A 14,303-nucleotide genomic window follows, 5' to 3' on the forward strand; every position below is an offset into this window, starting at 1 on the left:
GGGCATGTTTAGCCTGAAGAAGAGGAGGTTAAGGGGTGATATGATAGCCATGTTCAAATATATAAAAGGATGTCACCTAGAGGAGGGAGAAAGGTTGTTTTCTGCTGCTCCAGAGAAGCGGACACGGAGCAATGGATCCAAACTACAAGAAAGAAGATTCCACCTAAACATTAGGAAGAACTTCCTGACAGTCAGAGCTGTTTGACAGTGGAATTTGCTGCCAAGGAGTGTGGTGGAGTCTCCTCCTTTGGAGGTCTTTAAGCAGAGGCTTGACAACCATATGTCAGGAGTGCTCTGATGGTGTTTCCTGCTTGGCAGGGGGTTGGACTCGATGGCCCTTGTGGTCTCTTCCAACTCTAGGATTCTATGATTCTATGAACAGAGGTGTAAGGGGGAAGTTCTGCAGTCCGGGTGCTGACACCAAAAAGGCCTCATCCTGCATCCCTGTCACCCTCCCTGCAAAACCGCCCGCCCTCAACCATCCTGGTTCTGAGCCACAGAGGCCTTAATAGGTAAAAGGAATAAGCACTTTGAGTCGAGCCCAGAAACAAATTGGGAGCCAGCGCAGTTTAAACAAGGCCGGTGTGATGTGGTCAAAAAAGCGGGGGCCGGGGGTGTGAACTGGGGTGGCCGAGAAGCGTTCAGATAATAGGAAAGGTCTCCCAGAGGTGCTGGTCATGCAACTCATCAATTTATGCACTTTGCAGGCAGCGAGAGATTGTGATGGTCACCAACTCTGAAAGGGGACGAGGCAACGATGAGGAGCAGGAAATGTCCACCAGCGGCTAAGTGGAGCACCCATGTTCCGAGACAGTCTACCTTTGGATACCGCTTTGGCAGGGAGTGGCAAACAAGAAGGAGGCTGTTGCCTTGGTCCTTGTGGAGCTCTTGTAACATTCCTGCACTGAGCCTATATTATTATTAATAATAATAATTGTTGTTGTTTAGTCGTGTCCGACTCTTCGTGACCCCCTGGACCAGAGCACACCAGGCACTCCTGTCCTCCACTGCCTCCCGCAGTTGGGTCAAACTCATGCTGGTAGCTTCGAGAACACTGTCCAACCATCTCGTCCTCTGTCGTCCCCTTCTCCTTGTGCCCTCCATCTTTCCCAACATCAGGGTCTTTTCCAGGGAGTCTTCTCTTCTCATGAGGTGGCCAAAGTCTTGGAGCCTCAGCTTCAGGATCTGTCCTTCCAGTGAGCACTCAGAGCTGATTTCCTTCAGAACAGATGCATTTGATCTTCTTGCAGTCCATGGGACTCTCAAGAGTCTCCTTCAGCACCAGAATTCAAAAGCATCCATTCTTCGGCGATCAGCCTTCTTGATGGTCCAGCTCTCACTTCCATACATCATACTGGGAAAACCATAGCTTTAACTATACAGACCTTTGTTGGCAAGGTGATGTCTCTGCTTTTTAAGATGCTGTCTAGGCTTGTCATTGCATAATAATTAATTAATTAAGCTCCTTCGGGGGGTAGAGGAAGGTAGAAATGCAATGAAAGAATAAACGCAATATGTTTCCCTGCGCTGCTCTGGTTCGCCAGAAGTGGCTCAGTCATGCTGGCCACATGACTCGGAAAAAATGCCTGCGGACAAATGCCGGGTTCCTTCGGCATATAGAGTGAGATGAGCGCTGCAACCCCAGAGTCGTACACGACTGGACCTAACGGTCAGGGGTACTTTTACCTTTTTCCTATGCATGTATGCACATTCCACTCTGACACAGAGCTATTGGGAATGTTTTGGAGCAGCGAGATGCGAAATGATCCAATCCTGCAGCCACCAGCTCTGGCCAAGATAATAATGTTTGGGAGAAGAAGGCAGGGGGAAAACCTCAGTGTCGGTCTGGCATGCAGTCATCCCAGTTGCTGGAAGGCTTTCGCCTCTTCCTCCTCCCCCAAAGCCACGAATTAGCAGATTAAAGCAATTATTTGAGCATTTTTTTACTGCTCTGAGAGTGTCTCTTTTCAGAGCCAGCAGGGAAGTCACGTGGAATTTAAAACAGCAGAAGACGCTCACAGCAGACAACTTCGCCATCCCTCTGACAGCGCACTCCATTGTATTTCGAGGCAGGAGGATGTCAGCAGGAATTGCCAGCACTTCAGACTACAACTCCTGTCGGCTGGGGGGCTGATGGGAATCGTAGTCCCGGGCACCCGGAGGACAACAGATGAGCAAGAAACTGAATTAAAAGTATGGTGGCTTAAGGCCAGTAATCTCAGCAGCAGCCTCATGCAATTACCTGAGATTTCAAGATTAGCGAAAACAAGGATTATGCAAGGTGTGGTTGCAGAGGGAGAGGGGGAGAGATGGACGGGGAGATTTTTAGCATGATCTATACTTTGCCTGGGACGCGGGTGGCGCTGTGGGTTAAACCACAGAGCCCAGGACTTGCCGATCGGAAGGTCGGCGGTTCGAATCCCCGTGACAGGGTGAGCTCTCCTTGCTCGGTCCCTGCTCCTGCCAGCCTAGCAGTTCGAAAGCACCTCAAAGTGCAAGTTTCCGTGCACTGCTCTGGTTCGCTAGAAGCGGCTTAGTCTTGCTGGCCATATGACCTGGAAGCTGTACACCGGCTCCCTCGGCCAATAAAGCGAGATGAGCACCACAACCCCAGAGTTGGCCACGACTGGTCAGGGGTCCTTTTACCTTTAGCTTATACCTTGCCTGGTTTTAGCGAACAGAGCACTTGTTGTAACACAGGCCGGGTCCGAGTCCCTGTTCTTGCTTTCATCCGTTACACGAATAAGCAGAGAATTATAAAATTATGCAAGGCTCTCATTTGAACTCGTGTACAACCCATGAGGCTGAAAGTTGGGAGATTCGAGACAGATAAAAGCAAGTTTTGAATTCAGGACGCAAGGGAGAAACGTGCTAAGAAGAAGGCACGCTTGGCAAATCCACACCGGGATCAACTCCCACCCGGGAACCAATGTCCCCACTGTGGAAGGATGTGTGGGTCCAGAATTGGCCTCCACAGTCACTTACGGACTCATTGTTAAGACCGTGTTTATGGAAGACAATCTTACTCGGCTACGAGGGATCGCCAAAGAAGAAGAAAGATCATAGAATTGTAGAGTTGGAAGGGACCCTGAGGGTCATCCAGTCCAATGCAGGAATCTCAACTCGTGCTTCCATGTCAGACAGCCCATCGGATCTCTGCTTAGAAACCTCCAAGGTCAAACAGCTCTTACTGTCAGAAAGTTATTTCCTCTTGTTTAGCTGGAGTAATAATAATAATAATAATAATAATAATAATAATAATAATAATAATTTATTTATACCCCGCCCTCCCCAGCCAAGACCGGGCTCAGGGCGGCTAACACCAGATATAAAAACAATTGACTGAAATACAACTTTTAAAAAAAAGATTAAAATACAACATTAAAACATTAAAATGCAGCCTCATTTCAGTGAAAACTCAAATCAAAAACTTTTTTGGGGATGAAAATGTCAAGTTTTCACTAAGGCTAATTATCCAGACTGGATATCCTTTCTCCTTTCTTGCAACTTGAAGCCATGGGTTCGAGTTCTACCCTCCAGAGCAGGAGAAAACAAGCTTGCTCCCCCTTCCATGTGAATATAACAAAACAGTGCCCTGAAATACAAAGCTGGACTTGTTTCGATTAATGTCTGCGGGAGACTTTGTGGATAGAAATATCTTTGTGGATAGAAATATCTTAATAATTATTCACAAAGGAAACAGCTTATAAGAAGTAAATAAGGAGGCCAGATACAGGATAAAGGAAGTCTTTTATTTGGTTGTTTATATTCTTGTATGTTATGCTCACTGTATGTTATGTTCATGTTTAATGAGAGTGGATTTGTGTATTGGGGTGGGGTGGGGGGGTTTGTGTTATGTTGTAAATAAAATTCCCAATAAAAAATTACTGAAGAAAAGAAAACCTTAAATTATAAAATTCTGGTTTGGATGCTTGATTTGAAGGTCACGTATGGAAGGGGAATCCTAGCATTGTGGAGCTGGAAGGGGACCCCCAGCGGCCATCTAGTCCAGCCCGCTGCAGTGCAGGAATCACAGGGAGTAAAGTAAGTGAAAGATGGACTGCAGTCAGCATGTAACCATCTCTCTTGAGAATCCTTCCCTGGGCTCTGGAAAGGAGGATTGAGGTTGCGTTGTCAGCTCTGAGGACGGGAGAGGGTGGGGTGCTTCCAAGAAAAAGACCTTTTAATTGTTTCCTGCAAAGAACAATCCTTTATTGTTGCAGGAGTGCTGTTGAAAGATTTCCACAGGATTGGGGAAAGAGGCACCGCTGGCTGCGACCATCCGCGATGGAGGGAGGGGCAGCCTTTTCCTGGAGGAAAGTGGGGAGCGCTGGCCTCTGGGTCAGGCCACCGGCCCATCTCCATCATGGAGGATGGATGGCAGCTAACAGATTGAGATTGAATCCTGACAAGACAGAAGCACTGTTTTGAGGGGGCAGGGGACAGGCGGGTGTGGGGGACTCCCTGGTCCTGAATGGGGCAACTGTGCCCCTGAAGGACCAGGTGCGCAGCCTGGGAGTCATTTTGGACTCACAGCTGTCCATGGAGGCGCAGGTCAGTTCTGTGTCCAGGGCAGCTGCCTACCAGCTCCATCTGGTACGCAGGATGAGACCCTCCCTGCCCGCACACTGTTTTGCCAGAGTGGTGCATGCTCTGGTTGTCTCCCGCTTGGACTACTGCAATGCGCTCTACGTGGGGATACCTTTGAAGGTGACCCGGAAACTACAACTAATCCAGGATGCGGCAGTTAGACTGGTGACTGGGAGCGGCCGCCGAGACCACATCACACCAGTCTTGAAAGATCTACATTGGCTCCCAGTACGTTTCCGAGCACAATTCAAAGTGTTGGTGCTGACTTTGAAAGCCCTAAACGGCCTCGCCGCAGTATACCTGAAGGAGCGTCTCCACCCCCATCGTTCTGCCCGGACACTGAGGTCTAGCTCCAAGGGCCTTCTGGCGGTTCCCTCACTGCGAGAAGCCAAGTTACAGGGAACCAGGCAGAGGGCCTTCTCGGTGGTGGCGCCCGCCCTGTGGAACGCCCTCCCACCAGGTGTCAAAGAGAACAACAGCTACCAGACTTTTAGAAGACATCTGAAGGCAGCCCTCTTTAGGGAGGCTTTTAATGTTTAACAGACCACTGTATTTTAATACTTTGTTGGAAGCCGCCCAGAGTGGCTGGGGAAGCCCAGCCAGATGGGTGGGGTATAAGTAATATATTATTATTATTATTATTATTATTATTATTATTATTATTATTATTATTATTATTATTTCGTCCAGCTTTCCATTCTCAATGGCGGCCAAATGCCCCTCAGAACCTAGGAATATGGGTAGACTGCCTCTGGAGCTGGAGTTTCAGCAAGAATACAATAAAACCCTGGCTGCTGGGTCTGTCCAAGGGATTACCTAGTTCAGGATCCTGTCCTCACAGGGGCCATGTTGGGAAACTGCCAGGGAGATAGTGTCCATCATGAGCCCCCAAGCCGGAGTTCTGGACGATCCATCGGCCTCCCGTAGACAGGCAGATCCAGCAGTTAGCGGCACGAAGCCTTTGGAAATTCCTAGCCACATTCCAGGCTTGTGCACAACGTTTATCAGCAGAAACACAGTCAAGCTTGCACCGCAGAAGAGCATAATTTACAGACTTTATTTAGTGTTGGACAGAACAAAAGAAAACACGTCCATTCTGTGTCAGCATCTCTGGCCAACTGGAATCGAAAGGAAAATCAGAACATAAACATCCTGTGAACAGGACATGCGCAGACTCTGTGACTCACAAGCCTGCTCCCTTTTAAGGTGGAACGGAAATATCCCAACAGGCCACCCAGAGGAAAACTCACTAGCAGGATCCGGGCACTAGAGCCCTCTCTCCTACTGCGGTTTCCAGGAATTCAAAAGCATCGCTGTCTCCCAACTGCAGAGTCACCAGCAGCCACTGTTAGGCTTACGCTCCCATGAATTTGTCCAGTCCTCTTTTAAAGCCATCCGAGCTGTTGGAAAATCGCTTTAAAATTTACAGATTGTTCTCTGCTGTAAGAAAATTATACGAAGATGATGTACAGATGGTATATGACACCAGTGCAGTTAGGGAAAATGTACAAAACTAGCTCAAACTTATGTTGGAAGTGTAAGAAAAAGGAGGGGATATTCTGCCACATGTGGTGGGACTGTAATGCAATTAAGAAATTTTGGGAAATGATATACGATGAATTGAAGAAAATGTTCCATCTAACATTTGTTAAAAAACCTGAAGCATTTCTGTTAGGGATTGTAGGAAAAGACCTGCCAAAGAAGTTGGAAAATACCTTTACGTATGCGACAACAGCGGCAAGAGTCTTAATAGCACAAGGATGGAAGACTGAGGAAATCCCGACTAAAGAATTATGGCAAGAGAAACTGATGGACTATGCAGAACTAGCAAAATTGACACATAGGACAAGGATAACTGTGACTTTAAAGAGGAATGGGAACTTTTTACAAAGTATCTAAAGATGCAACAAAGTGAATTGGACTCCTTGGCAGGTTTTGAATAAACACTCACAAACTTTTTATTGATAATAACCAAATAGATAAATTAAGGATTTATACAATTTTGTAACATGCAGAGAACAGCATTTATAGAGATGCCAGATATTGGAACTGAGGGAAGACGGGGGGGGGGCAGGGGGTTTGTTTTATGGGAGGGAGAAAATGGGGGGGATTAAGGATGATATGTTTTAAGATAATATGTTTTGTTTAATTTCCTAATAAAAAAATTATTAAAAAAATAAAAAGCCATCTGAACTGTTGGCCATCACTGCCTCCTGTGGCAGGGAGTTCCGCAGTTTAACAATGCATTTGTGTGAATAAGTAGTCCCTTTTCTCCACCCCGAATCTTCCAGAGTTCAGCTTCGTTGGAGAAGGTGCTCATCTGCACCGTTGCAGCTTTGCGTAGTAGGTTAATTATCACCGTGGGTTGGCTGGCAAAGCACGAGCTCGTCGGGTTAATCTCGAACTCGGGGCCGAGGGTCCTGAGCCCAGGTATCCTGTTGCCAAGCTGGTCTTGAGGAAGTGAACCCTGCTCAGGGGCGGGTGGCGATTCATTCACCCCATGGACTAATTCAGGAGGGGGCAGTCCTGAGAGGCTTCGCTCTTAAGGGCTGCCAAGTGGACCTGTGTTCCAGCCAGTCAGGCCTGACCTCCACAGTCCTGGAACTGTAGAATTAGAAGGGACCCTGCGGTCATCTAGCTCAACCCTCTGCAATGCAGGGATCACCTACCCAACACGGGGTTCAAACTCACGATCTTGAGATTTAGAGTCTCATGCTCTACAGACTGAGAGGCCGTTTAATTTTTATATGCTGATATTATTCTTTTACACTATTCTAATGACGGTTGAATGTTACTTTATTTGATGTAGATTGCTTATTTCAAAGCTGTTTTATTATCATTAGATTGTTATAAGGTGTACATTCTTGGTTTCTTCAGCTTGTAAACCACCTTGAATATTGTAAAATAGAAAGGTGGTACAGTGGTACCTCCGGTTAAGTACTTAATTCGTTCCGGAGGTCCGTTCTTAACCTGAAACCGTTCTTAACCTGAAGCACCACTTTAGCTAATGGGGCCTCCCGCTGCTGCTGCGCAGCCGCACGATTTCTGTTCTCATCCTGAAGCAAAGTTCTTAACCTGAAACACTATTTCTGGCTTAGTGGAGTGTGTAACCTGAAGCGTATGTAACCCGAGGTACCACTGTATACAAATTAAAAGTGATGATGATGATGATGATGATGATGAACGTCCAGCCCCAGCAACGAGTCTCTACACTTCAGGCTGATGGCCAGGGCTCTGGCTCTCAAACGGTTAAAACCCGCCCCCCCCCCGAGAGGGATCCTCCCCACTCTCATCTTTGGGGGTTCAGCTCCAGCAGCTCACCCCCAGACACGTCAACCCAGGGAAACTCTTCAGAGCTCAAAGTACCAAAGCTCACTCATGCGGCTAGTCCGCAACATCTGCTGTCATCGAAGCATGCAGGGGTTTTTTTTTGGGGGGGCACTCCTATTAACCAGGGAAGGTATATAGGAATTGGTTGTGGGGGGGGGACAGTGGCGTAGCGTGGGGGGTGCAGGGGGGGGCCGGCTGCACCGGGCGCAACATCTGGGGGTTAGGGTTAGGGGGCGCAAATCCACGGGTTGGGGGGGGCAAATTACTTGCCTTGCCCCGGGTGCTGACAACCCACGCTACGCCACTGGGGGGGGGGGAGACTTCTCAAACCCCCCAATCCATTTTTTTGCCTTTTCTCAAACGGGCTGCCTGTGCGTGGGGGAGATCTCTGTCGAGGGGGGTGCCCCCACCCCAGAGGGATAAGCGGCTCCTTAGACGGCGGTTGGAACAGCCTTCCGATAGAGCCCGAGGCTTTTAATCCCAAGGTCGTGGGTTCGAGTTCTGCTTGGAGCAAAAGATTTGTGCGTCGCAGTCTGGGGTTGGGCTGGATGACCCTTGCGGTCCCTTTCCAGTTCCGCCGTTCTTCTAGGGCTCTCCGCGGAGGCTCCGGCGACGAGAGGGTTACGGCTGCTCCCCCCCACCCCCACCCCCGTTCCCCGCCCCGGGAGAGAGGGAAGGAGGGCGGGCGGCTGGCTCCGGGGAAAGGAGCCGCCGGGCAGCCGCTGCTCAGTCGGGGCCAGCCGGGCGAGCGCAGCTGAGCCGGCGCGCCCTGCCCGTCTTTGCGCCCCCGAGCCAAGCGCACCTGCCCGGAGGGGGACCCCGATGGGAGCCCGGCACGATGCCCCGACGGCGGCGGCATGAGCAGGCGGCAGCGGCGGACAGAAGCCCCCTCGGGAGCCCCGGAGAGACCACCCGCAACCTCTCCATCGACCGGCCGGGACGGAGGTGAGCAGCAGCGCATCGGGGCGCATTGCGCGTTTGGGAAAGGAGAGCCGTGGAGACGTGGGTGGGGGGACTCCCGTTCTCTTGGGCTGGGGCTCCTCTTCCTGCGCCACGGCGCGAGAAAACACGTCCCCTGAACACGTGCAGAGTGTTTTCCCTTCTCTTTCTGGGCAGCCGCCGCGGCCCTCGCTTTTGCGCATGGGGATGGTTAAGTTCTCCTCTTAGAGATTGAATTATACGATTGCAATTAATTGCACCTATTAGTCACTTTTTAATAGACGGAAATATCTCAGGGGGTTGGAGCGGTCCCTTGACAATTCCGAGCGGCTTGCAACAGTAATAGACACATACATTAAAATGGGTTAAATTAAATTAACTAAATTTACCGGTTGCTTTTTTTTTTTTTTTTACAAAAACAACTGAGTGCAGCTTAGGATAAAACGCACATGTACATTAGGGTGGGCTATCCCCACTTATCCCCAGAACAACCTGCCAGGTAGATGAGGTTGTGGACAGAACCTCACCCCCCCCCCAAAAAAAATAAACCCCAGTAAGCATCATAGCTGAGTACACATTCGCACTCGGGTCTTTGCCCTCGAGGTAGCAAATAATAATAATGGGCTCTCATGCCCAAATCTGTCACACCACGCCTGACATTCGGCAGACTCAGGAAAGCAGGCTGGCTTTTAAAAATTCTTTTGCCTTGGCAAACTTTACTCCTTTAGAGTCTGTGCCAGCTTGAGCCAGACAAATGGATAGTCCAGTCCATAGTTAATTTATAAAAGGAAAGGTTCTGGGGTTCTAAGCCCTGCTTAGAAATTAAGCCCTTCGCCCCGGATGATCTAGTCCACACACTTAACTGTTCAATAAATTTTACAAACCGCCTGATAATCAGCCAATCTCTCAGCTGTGTACATAAAACAGTGAAATAACCACGCAGATAGAAATCAGCCGAATTCAAAAACAAGTTATGCATGACTAAATTACACGTCCGGACAGACTGGCTTGCTGAAATATATATATTTAGCAGGCGTCTAAAAGTATATAAAAGCACCTGACGAATGTTCCTAGCGAAAATGCATCACGTGCAGGGCTGTTTGCTTAGTGAGGAATGTACTCTGCACGTCCCCAGGGGCCTTCGAATGCTCCAGATCTGACTCCTGGGGCTGAAAAAAGATTCTGGAATTAAGGCCAGGCTCAAATGAAGCTCCATATTGGTCCAACTAGGAAAGTATCACAGAACTGTAGAGTTGTAGAAAGGGACCCTAGGGTCATCTAGTCCAACCCCCTAAAATGCAGGAACCTCAGTCAATCGTAGATACCCAAAAGGAACAGTGGAGTTGCAACCTTTAAGTAGGACCAACGGAAGTGGAGACCAAGCTTTCAAACGCCCCAGAACTCCTCTTCAGGTTGGGTGTTAAGAAGAAGGGGCAAACAGGCAGGAGAATTGCAGAGCCCAAAGGGACCCCCAAAGCTTATCTAGCTCAGCCCGCTTCAGTGCGGGAATCGCAGCGGTGATTCTCTTTGCGCCCTGATTAGGGGCCTCAAAGATTGCACTGGGCCTCCCCCCTCCCACATGAATGTCAGCCCCTCTTCTGATCGCTGGTGACCCAGAAGTAATTTTAAGTAAAGGTAAAGGGACCCCTGACCATTAGGTCCAGTCGTGGCCGACTCTGGAGTTGCAGTGCTCATCTTGCTTTACTGGCCGAGGGAGCCGGCGTACAGCTTCCGGGTCATGTAGCCAGCATGACTTAGCCGCTTCTGGCGAACCAGAGCAGCGCACGGAAACGCCGTTTACCTTCCCGCCGAAGCAGTACCTATTTATCTATTTGCACTTTGACGTGCTTTCGAACTGCTAGGTTGGCAGGAGCAGGGACCGAGCAACGGGAGCTCACCCCGTTGCGGGGATTTGAACCGCCGACCTTCTGATCGGCAAGCCCTAGGCTCTGTGGTTTAACCCACAGCGCCACCCACAGCCCTTTTAGACATGGCCTAATGTCTCCAGGATGGCAGAGGGAACTGCTGCCTGTCTCTCCCAGTTCCCTGGACCTTCTGTCCCCTTAGCCACTGAGGTCAGTTATGGACCCCCAAAAGGAGACTTCTAAAACCTTGAGAGCCACTGGCAGCCTTTACAGTCAAGACTGTGCTATGTTCTGGTTACGGACTGGCATTTCCCCACGTGGGTGGTATTCTGCAACATCTATAGCTCCATTTCTGCAGCACGGGACTCTGAATCTCAGTGCCCTGGGCGAAATATTCCTCCATTCCAGGGGGCTGGATTAGATGACCCTCGTGCTCCTGCCCACGAGGCTATGCCATTGACGTAATAATCGTGTGTCAGGATTTATACGAGACCATCCACACGTCATGCCATTTCCTTAGTTGTTTTGGGACTTTTCCTGTGTGGATCTGGACAGCCAAGCCTCACAAGGAACGGTTGAGAAGCAATATGTTAGATTAAATGTAAAGTATTGGTTGTGTTTAGAAAGGATTTATGAATGATTTAGAAAACTTATTGATTAGAATATTTGTGTGAGATTGCATGGGGAAAATACGGAATAACAGATGCAATCTTGCTTAAAATGTATACAGGAAGTGCAGTGTAAGCAACGGAAGTCAATCAGTGACATTTTATTATTATTTTCATATTGAAATATTTGTAGAATAAATTTGGAAGAAATTCTTCCAACTTTTTTCTTCTTCTTTTTCTCTTTATTTTTTTCTCCTTTTCTCTTTTGTTCTTTTTTATATATGTGTGCTTATCTGAAATATATATGAATGTATGTATTTGCAATATTTTGTAATAATTATATTAAATAAATAAATAAATAAAGGAAAAGGAAAAAAAAGATTTTAAAAAAGAGAAGTAATATGCTAGCCACCTTTAAATCTTTGAAGGGGTGTCCCATGGATGTTGGAGCAAGCTTGTTTTTCTGCTGCCCCAGAAGGTGGGACCCACGGATTCAAATTGCAAGAAGGGAGATTCCAGCCAAATACCAGGAATGCTATTCCAACCAAATATTAAGAAGAACTCTCTGAGAGCTAAGAGCTGTTTTAACCGTGGAACAGACAACCTAGGAATGTGGCAGACTCTCCTCGTTGTAGGGTCTTAATTAAGCCTTTGGAGATTCTTTTGCATTGCAGGGGGCAGGACTAGAATATGACCCATCGCTACAATTCCAAGATTGCCATCGGGAGAGGCAATCTTGTACTACAGCGCAACAAAAGCAGGACACCCCCCCACACACCCCAGGAATAATAAAATCATCACCACCACCACCACCATCATCTGTGGCGTCAAAGGAAGTCAGGATTTCCGCTGGAAGTTCTGGAAACAGAGTGGGATGACTACCCCACAGCTTTTGCAGGCAGAAAAGCTACTGAAAGCAGAATCACGTCTAACCGCCCTGACAGTGTCACGAGTGCAATTCATTGTGAATGCACAATTTAAAAAAAAAGGATGTCTGGAGGGGCCCTTAGCAGTGTCCTAACTGGGAAAGATGGAGGGCACAAGGAGAAGGGGACGACAGAGGACGAGATGGTGGGACAGTGTTCTCGAAGCTACCAGCATGAGTTTGACCAAACTGCGGGAGGCAGTGGAAGACAGGAGGGCCTGGCGTGCTCTGGTCCAGGGGGTCACGAAGCGTCGGACACGACTAAGCGACTTAACAACAACTGGATCTGTCCAGGGACGTGGGTGGCGCTGTGGGTTAAACCACAGAGCCTAGGACTTGCCGATCAGAAGGTCGGCAGTTCAAATCCCCATGATGGGATGAGCCCCCGTTGCTCGGTCCCTGCTCCTGCCAACCTAGCAGTTCGAAAGCACCTCAAAGTGCAAGTAGATAAATAGGTACCACTCCAGCGGGAAGGTAAACGGTGTTTTTGTGCGCTGCTCTGGTTTGCCAGAAGCGGCTTAGTCATGCTGGCCACATGACCCGGAAGCTGTACGCTGGCTCCCTCGGCCAATAAAGTGAGATGAGCGTCGCAATCCCAGAATCGGTCACGACTGGACCTAATGGTCAGGGGTCCCTTTACCTTTATCTGGATCTGGGCAGCCTTTGGGGCTGCTGGACAAGTGTCCCACTGACATCGATACATTTCAGTAGGGATTATGTGGGAGGACTTGGTGGCGGATTGTGCCCCGTGTGGGACACTGAGCTGTGCCCCCTTTGACAGAGCTGGTCCCTGATCTGGAGGCTTTCCCCCTCCCTCCCTGAAAACCTCCCCCCCCCTTGGCAAGGAACCCTTAAGGAGCAGGCTGTGGGTGTTTGGGGACAAAGAGTTCAGGTGTATCACAAAGGATTTCCCGAGATGATAGCTTTTAACAGTGCCAACATCTTCTTCAAACACCGTCACACCGTCTCCCCCAGGTTGGTGGAGGCTGTTAAGGGAGGACACAGCAGGCAATGCGGGAAAGACGCATGCAAAACCGGGCTGGAAGGATGGACAAATCACTGTGTGTGACCGCTTCCTTCATCCCTCGGCCAGTGAGCACAGAAAGCTTCTTCTGCATCCAGCCTGCACTGGTTGGCAGCAGCGTTCTACCTGATGGGAGATGCTCAGAACATTTGCAGAGCACCAGGTTCATAGGATTGTAGAGTTGGAAGGGACCCCTGGGGTCATCTAGTCCAACCCGCTGCAGTGCAGGGATCTCAGCTAAAGCATCCATGGCAGATGGCCACCCAACCTCTGCTTAAAAACTCCCAATGAAGGAGAATCGACCACTTCCCGAGGGAGACTGTTCCACTGTCAAACTGCCCTTGCTGTCAGAAAGTTTTTCCTAATGTTTAGTCCAACTCTGCCCTGAAGTCAACGCAGCCTTGAAAGTGGAGCCTCCTCACAGCAATTTCTCTCTCTCTCTTTTAGTATTTCTAGCACACAAAGAATGAAGATTCCTCCTCTCTCCCCAGCTACGCAGGGGCCCTCCCCGGATCCTATTTATGTTTTCATTTTTGCCGCCCGTCGGCACCAGCTAACAAAATTGCAACGATAAAAAACGAGTTTAAGGCGGTAATTGCATCAGTGCAAATGCAATTTCTGCAGCCTACGGAACACATGGAGGCGGCAGCCGGGGCATAAATGAGCAACCTGGTTAAAACTGCCTCTCCCCCTTCCCTAAACGCTTCTGCTTGCTTTTGGAAAATGTGGCGCTGGGGGGGTCTTAATCTGCCTGGCTTAATGGCTCTGGGGGAGAGAGAGAGAGGGATGAAGGGAGAACGAGACTTAAAAGATAGTTCTTCATGACCAGCCTAACTTCAAAGGGGGATAAAGGAAACAGGTCTCCCCTTAGGGTAGCCCGGCCCTAGGCCTCCACTGTTTATCTGAATCATAGATACCTTATAGTCTTTCCTGTTTTCTGAATGCAGGCAATTCAAAACTAAACCAGAGGAATACCTTCCCCTAATATCATAGAGCCACAAAATTTTAGAGTGGGAAGGGAC

General features: G+C 48.9%; 1 protein-coding gene and 1 long non-coding RNA gene across 2 annotated transcripts in view; one reads left to right on the top strand and one right to left on the bottom strand.

The window, feature by feature from the left end:
• The window catches only part of LOC309537034, a 60,130-nt gene that overhangs the window by 11,952 nt on the left and 33,875 nt on the right, over positions 1-14,303 (bottom strand). The window lies entirely within an intron of this gene.
• GPR4 (G protein-coupled receptor 4) overlaps positions 8,650-14,303 on the top strand; it is a 48,334-nt gene continuing 42,680 nt past the window's right edge. Inside the window, exon 1 of the mRNA XM_082231275.1 lies at positions 8,650-8,865. The gene's annotated coding sequence lies outside the window, so the exon portion shown is untranslated. The remainder of the gene's footprint in view (positions 8,866-14,303) is intronic.

This window comes from Podarcis vaucheri, assembly GCF_965113315.1.
Source record: "Podarcis vaucheri genome assembly, chromosome: 7".
In the NCBI taxonomy this organism is placed as follows: Eukaryota; Metazoa; Chordata; class Lepidosauria; order Squamata; family Lacertidae; genus Podarcis; species Podarcis vaucheri.